At 40.0% G+C, this 7841-nt stretch overlaps 1 pseudogene; it reads left to right on the forward strand.

Annotated features, from left to right (window-relative positions):
* Positions 1-383: 383 nt before the first annotated feature.
* Positions 384-481, forward strand: LOC120104732 (annotated as a pseudogene).
* Positions 482-7841: the final 7360 nt, after the last annotated feature.

Genomic DNA, 7841 nt, shown 5'->3' on the forward strand with positions numbered 1-7841 from the left:
TGGGGCAATCAGTGATGAGATGGCCAGGCATCTCGCAAATCCTACAACACTCGCTGTTATGTTCTACGGTCTTGACGGGTTCAATCCTTCTAAGTTCAATTTCCTCTACCTTCCTAGTAAGGGCTGCCATTTTAGCTTGAATATCATCCTGAGTATTAAGGTTGTAAAGGCCCCCGTGTGGAATGCTAGTAGGCTTAGGCAAAGGTTTATTCGCTCTATCCCCTGTATCCCATAATTGTGCAGTCTCTGCGAGAGAGTCTAAATAGTCCCATGCCTCATCGGGTTGCTTTTCCAAAAATAGACCATTGCACATAGTCTCTATAAATTGTTTCAACTGTGGAGACAACCCTTCGTAAAAGAAACTAATGGTTCTCCATGTTTCAAACCCATGATGAGGACAAGAGAGAAGCAAATCTTTAAATCTCTCCCAGCATTCATAAAATGTTTCATGGTCTTTTTGTTGGAAATTACTAATGTGCCTTTTCAAAAAGTTAGTCCTTTGTGCGGGAAAGAATTTTTTCAAGAATTCTCTTTGCATGTCATGCCATGTTCCTAGCGATCTAGGTCTCAAGGAGTTCAGCCATGTTTTGGCTTTATCCTTCAAGGAAAAAGGAAACAAGGTTAATTTAAGGACATCTTCCGATACATTTGGCACTCTAAATGTGATGCTAATTTCCTCAAAATCCTTAAGGTGAAGATAAGGGTTCTCGGATTCCATTCCATGATACTTTGGCAGCAATTGAATTACTCCTGGTTTGATTTCAAAGTGTCCTACATTTTCAGGAATAATCATGCATGAAGGTTGACTAGTCCTAGTGGGATGTAAGTATTGTCGAAGTGTCATAACTGGGGGTCTACCTTCATCACCATGGTGACTTCCTACATCATCCGGAAAATTTGCCATCTCACAAGGTGTGAGATAATGCGAAGGAATTTCAAGGATGTATCCTAAGGGATGATCTAAAGTTGTACGACTTAATCGACCGGTGTCGTCCCTATTCCAACCTAGCATACAAAATTTAATTAATTTTTTTTTATTTTTTTTTAAAAAAATAAATATAAATGTAAGTACCAACTAAAGATACCCTAAAACTACACCCTAAAACAAAAACCTATTCACAATCACACATGTAACTAAACATTACACCTCAATTTCTAATGTTTTTCTTAAATTTCTAGACAGCTCCTAAGTGGTTTGAAGAGGGCACCTAAGCCTCCAATCCGGTCTAATGAACCGAGTTGACCAGGTAAGCTCCCAGGTAAGTGGAGGGGTCACGATGCGTTCGCAAAGGTCCCACTTAAAACCCACTTGCCTCGAACAGATGAACTGTCTCCCTTATAGGGACAAAGCTTGCCTAGACATCAACTAAGCCACAGAGCGAAATTGGTGCAACTTTCGGTGGTCTTCGTCCTATTGAGCTCGAATGTCCTTAGGGGCCAACGTCTAGTTGATTTTAATTAAGCTTAGGATATTTATGCAATGGGGTGATTTTTGGGCTAAGGACGAGTGATGAAATCTCGATCTTATTTTTTTAAATGGGTTCAGCTCTTAGAATAGTTTATGCTGATGCCTTATACTATATGCAACAATAAAGAGATTTTTTTTATATTTTATGACATGACATTAAATTTCACTGAATAGGTGATCAAGCAAATTATTTATTTTTTTTTCTTAAATTTTCAATTAGCAACCAGGGTTAATGAGATATGATAACAATAAAATTCTGATCTAAAACAATTAAATGCAGAAAATTCAAAACAGACAGCAGCAAGTTTTCGTATTAATCTGATAGTCTTAAAAGTTTCAGAATGTCAATCAGACCGTTCAGATGAAAGAAACACAGGTCCTGCAGCTGACGACCAAATTTGAGTTCAATCAGACGGTGAATTACTTTGATATCAGAGTTTGATGCAGACTGTGCAGGGAATAAAAAAACAGCAGTAAAGAATTTTTTTTTTTCCGAAAGAAAAAGACTAACTACTAAAGTACTAATTAAATCTAAAATTATAATAATAAATCAGCCGTTCCCCGGCAACGGCGCCAAAAACTTGATGCAAAAATAAAATTGTTCTCCCAAGTGCAGGAGAATCGCACAAGTAGTAAATTCTCGGAAGTCCGAGGTCGAATCCTCAGGGAACGAAATGTATATGAGATTATTTAATATAATTTTAGATTAATTAATTCAATAAATTTGTGGATTAAAATTATATTTTGATTTTTAGAAATTAAAATGCAGAGAATAATAAACACAATTCAATGAAATAAAAATGGTAGGGATCTGGAATCCCCCTTGATGATATTGCATCCAAGGAATAAACTCTATGGTTCTTGATTTAAGATTTAATGTAGGATAGATCTAATCATGGTATATGTTTCATGAACATATGAACTCAATTTCTAAGCATTCGTCGTGCTTTCTACGTCTACGACGAATCAAATACTAAAGCAATCCATATATCAATAATCATAATCCATTTAAGAACTATCTACGAAATAACTATGCATGGATCAAAAACATATCAGTAAATATAATTCATTCAAGGCAAAAGTTTAGAGTTTACTTCAAAGAGTAATACATCAAAGGTTCCTCCATCTCCCTCCTAAGAAATCAGCCACCCATTTTAAAAATTAGTCCCTCTTTCATTTTCCCCTTTTCCTTTCTTTCTTTTTCTTTTCGGAAACAGGGGAGGCCCTGTTTTTTTTTTGAATGAACTGCCCTCCCCTTTGCCAACCGTGAGAACCCTCTTATATGCTGCGATTGGTCCCTGATCCCACAGGATAAGGGAAGATTCCGAGTATCCCGGATGCGAGAAGGCCAAACGCGGGATGGGAGCTGATCACGGATCCTTGGGGCTGACGTGGCGTGGCAGGCTCGGCTGAAGATCCTCGCAGACGGCTGGGAATGCTGTGGATACGGGTGAATCACCACGGTTGGCTGGGAGATCTGGGAGAAGTTGGATGCGGGAAGGCTTCACGGAAGGATGTGTGGACTGCGAGGAAGACGGAAGGCTGATTGCTTGCTTAATCCGGAAGAAAAGGATGGACGCGGACGGGAGATAATCGCTGATGCTGAAATCACGGGATGGGAAGATGGATCTTTGCTGGGATGAGGTGCGGACGAGGCGTGCGCTCGTGAGGAACTCGGACGTGGACGCTGCGATGAAGTCGGATGGAGCTGGGACGTGCTGTGAACGTGGAAGCTTGGGAGATGCCGGGATGATGGATGGCTGGATCGAAGGATGAAATTTGGGTGCTGGGAGGTTGCACGGACACTGGATGAGGGGTCACACGTTGGGCTGCTCTGGAGAAGCAGACGCGGAAGATGCTTCGCGATTCTTCCACGTGGGTGGATGGGCTGCACGCGGCTCAGATGCTTGGGCTCATAGAAGACTGAAGCTGCGATGAAGTGGACAGCTGAACTTGACCTCCTCCTAGTGTGCAACTGGGGTCGACCCATGCGGTTGGCTGGTCACCTATAGTGATGCATCTTTTTGAACCCAATGTGCATTTTAGCTTTGATTTCCGATCACCTGCACCCCACAAAAATATAATATTAATACAGCAATTTTATCATTATTTGTTAGCAATAATACTAATTTAAGTGATGTATAGATCGCACTTTTGTGCTCTCATCAGGACACTCTTCCACATCCAACCTCTTCATCGGCTTCAGCTTTCATATTTATTGAAACATTCTATATACTCTGAAGCTTTAAGTTTTCTGGTTACAACATTCATTTATTTGGATTAACTGTTGCTGTAATAGTTTTATTCATTTGAAACTTGTAAAGGCTCTTCCAAGCCTTGATTGGAAGTTGCTGAATTGGGAGTATTCAGCAAAGAAAAAAGTTTTTGGTTGCTTTGTCTGAAAACCAACTGGATTGTTTGTGAGTCTGGAAAAACAAACGGTGTAAAATTTTTGGTTGGTTTATCTGAAAACCAACTAGGTTATTTGTGAGCCCGGAAAACAAACGGTGATAGGTTTTCGGTTGGTTGCCTGGAAAAACCAACTGGGTTTTTGATTATGAGCCCGAAAAACAATTAGGCTGTAATCTGCTGGATTACAGTGAATCTCAAGCTAGGCTTGGGGAGTGGATATAGGTGCTGGGAGTGCATCGAACCACTATAAATTCTGGTGTTTGTGTGTGTGGTTTATCTCTCTTCTTCCACCGCATATTTCTGACTGCTTTCCTCATCTTATTCACCGCTTTAATTATGCAACCTTATTTTCACTGCTGAATCTACAAGTTACTAGAGGACAACTGTAACTCATTCACTTCACGCTATTAATTTTTAAAAGACCCAATTCACCCCCCCTCTTGGGCTGCACCTCTAGGCAACAGGTCATCTTCTCTGCAAACAAGTAGTAGTTGTCATTGATTGTACTTAGCTTGCTGGCACATTACTCATGCCATCCTCGATCAACATTCTTGTATCATCTAATCCTCTAGCCAAATTTCTAAAGACTAGGAGGATAATTCATAGTGTCATTGACCTCGGTCTCAATGACCTAGCCAACTCTCGAAGGATGACTAGGATCTAGAGCACCATCGACACCCAACTATACACCTCTGATCTCCTAGTTGGTCATGGAGCAAACTTGACCAACCTAAGGGGTTAACTTTCTTGCTTTGCCTCAAATTATTGATTAATAGCCTGAGGATGATAGTGTTATTTTGATGATTAACAAGCAATTATCTAGAGTATGCTATAAGTTAAGTTGATACTTCATTTATAAGTTCATTACTCTCAGTATATTTGGTTAATTGAAAATAGATACATGACCTTGTTCATTTGAATGAATCTAACCTTGAGAATGCAGCAAAGTGTGGATTGAGTCGATCCAAAGGTTGATTGGGTCGACCCCGGCACATTAAGAAATCATTTGGCACACTCCTGCAAAAATGGCACAAATGAACAGTGAGTTGGGTCGACCCAAGGTAAGCATGAGTCGACCCAACCTTGAAGAACCTCAAAAACACAACTGAAGAATGCTCTCTGGATTTACTGAGAGGGTCGACCCAAACAGTGGTCGAGTCGACCCAAGCTTGAGTCGACCCAAACCCTGAGAGAGTCGACCCAAAGGCAAGACAGAAAGACAGATAGAAAATGGTTCTTTGGAATTACTGAGAGGGTCGACCCAAGAAGAAGTTGAGTCGACCCAAGTGGACTTTGAGTCGACCCAAAGAATGGTTGGGTCGACCCATGGGAAGGAAGGCTGAAATTGAAGTTTCTGTGGTTTCTGAGAGGGTCGACCCAAGGAATGTTTGAGTCGACCCAAGGCAAAGTTGGGTCGACCCAAGGACAGGTTGAGCCGACCCAAACACGGGCTGAACAGTAACGGCTAGTTCTGCAACTGTACTTTTTGTCCTTCCCAAGGTGAGTAACGGCTAGTTTTTCAAATCTAACCATTGGGACTTGTCCTAAGAAGGTGGGAAGCTATTTAAAGGGGCACTATTCATCAGAGAGAACAACTTTTGAGTGAAATATCAAAGAGTACCCAAGAATACAAAAGTGCCCTAATCTTCTTCATCAAGAGCTTCATTCAAGAATCAAAGAAAGGGATTGAGCAGATTCAAAGAGGCATCAAGAGCTCCATCCTCCTTAAAGAGTGAAGCATCCTTGACAAAGAAGAGCAAAGCGACTTCAAAGCGATAAATACTTTCTAACTCTTCCTTGTAGCTTATATTGTTTCATATGCTCATTTAGGAGTTTGAATCTTTCCTTTTGTTTATTAAACACTTTGTAAAGGTTCGTTGGTGAGCCCGCAAAATCAACAAAGGTTTTTGGTGAACCCGGAAAACCAAAGTGTAAAGGTTCGTTGGTGAGCCCGCAAAACCAACAAAGGTTTTTGGTGAACCCGGAAAACCAAAGTGTAAAGGTTAGTTGGTGAGCCCGCAAAACCAACAAAGGTTTTTGGTGAACCCGGAAAACCAAAGTGTATAGGTTCGTTGGTGAGCCCGTAAAACCAACAAAGGTTTTTGGATTGTGAGCCCGAAAAACAATCCAACTGTAATCCGCGAGATTATAGTGAATTCCCAAGGGGACGCTTGGGGAGTGGACGTAGGTGCTAAGGAGAGCACCGAACCACTATATATTGTTGTGTTTGTGTTGTGCTTGTGTTTTCATTTACTCTTGCATCATCTTCTACTCTTGCGTTAGTTTAACTCACTCAAATAGCTTAAGAAAGCATCCACCGCACTTAATTAAGAAAACGTTTAAAGCACCAAAATTTAGAAGAAACCAATTCACCCCCCCTCTTGGCTTGTCACCTTGGGCAACAAGTGGTATCAGAGCGAGGTGCTCTAATAGTGCTCATTGATCTAACAATCAAGAGTTAAAGATCATGACAACCCAAGTGGGATGTGCAATGAGTGAGGGGCAATCCACAAATAGACCACCTCTATTTAATGGCACAAACTACACATATTGGAAAGCTAGAATGAGGATATTCATTCAAGCTTCGGACTATGAACTGTGGCAAATCATCACTAGAGGACCTCACACACCCACACTTAACATAGATGGCACTATCATACCCAAACCAGAAATGGATTGGAATGAAAGTGATAGAAGATTAGCACAGTTAAATGCAAAAGCTGTAAATACACTTTACTGCTCTTTAGATGTAAATGAATTTAATAGAATATCCACTTGCACCACCGCCAAAGAAATTTGGGATAGACTTGAGGTCACACATGAAGGGACCAATCAAGTTAAGGAGTCCAAGATAAACATATTAGTACACAAGTATGAACTGTTTAAAATGGAATCTACTGAGTCCATAACTGATATGTTTACTCGTTTTACTGATATTATAAATGGGCTTAAAAGTTTAGGAAAGTCTTATTCTAACTCTGATTTGGTGCGTAAAATTCTCAGGTCTCTACCAAGGAATTGGGAGGCCAAGGTAACCGCTATTCAAGAGGCAAAGGACCTCAACACACTGCAGTTAGAGGAGCTCCTAGGATCTCTCATAACCCATGAGTTGACAATGAGGCAAAATTCAGAAGATGAGGTCAAGAGAAGAAAACCCATTGCCCTAAAGACTACCACCCCTAGACAACAAACTGAATCGGAAGATTCAGATGATGATGAAGATATTGATGAAGAAGGGATGGCAGTGCTTGGGAGAAAATTCAGAAGATTCATGAGAGGTAAGAATAAGTTCCATAAAAAGAAACCCTTTCTTAAAGGTAACTCAAGCAAAGAAAAGGTTAAGGATAAGGAAAAAGAAAAGGAGACTCCCATTTGCTATGAGTGTAACAAACCCGGGCATTATAAGATAGATTGCCCAGATTTGAAGTGGATGGCAAGAAAGTTGAAAAAAAAGAATTTTATGGCCGATTGGAGTGAAAGTGAGGAATCAAGTTCGGAGGACGAAGATCATCAAGACACGGCCCAAATATGTCATATGGCCAATGACGATGAGGTAGATTCTGAACTTGACTGTGATTTTACTGTTGATGAATTGCATGATGCATTCTTAGAACTCATGGAAGAACATAAGAAAGTAATTAATAAAAATAAAGCTCTAAAAGAAGAAAATCAATCTCTCATTAAAGATAAGATAAAACTGTCTCATAACTATGAAACATTAAGTAGGAAACTTGAAAATGAAACCAAAAATCTAATTGCTGAAAATGTCAAGCTAAAAGAAGATGCTGAAAAATATAAATCTTTGGTAGATAGATTTACTCTTAGTTCTACCAAATTAAACTTGATTCTTGATAGCCAAAAAGCTGTATATGATAAGGCCGGTTTAGGGTATAGAACAAATAGGAAACAAAAACTCTTAAAGAATATTTTTGTAAAAGCTAAAAGGGAAAATATTACTTGT

The sequence above is a fragment of the Phoenix dactylifera genome, unplaced genomic scaffold (genome assembly GCF_009389715.1).
Source record: "Phoenix dactylifera cultivar Barhee BC4 unplaced genomic scaffold, palm_55x_up_171113_PBpolish2nd_filt_p 000089F, whole genome shotgun sequence".
NCBI classification, from domain to species: Eukaryota; Viridiplantae; Streptophyta; class Magnoliopsida; order Arecales; family Arecaceae; genus Phoenix; species Phoenix dactylifera.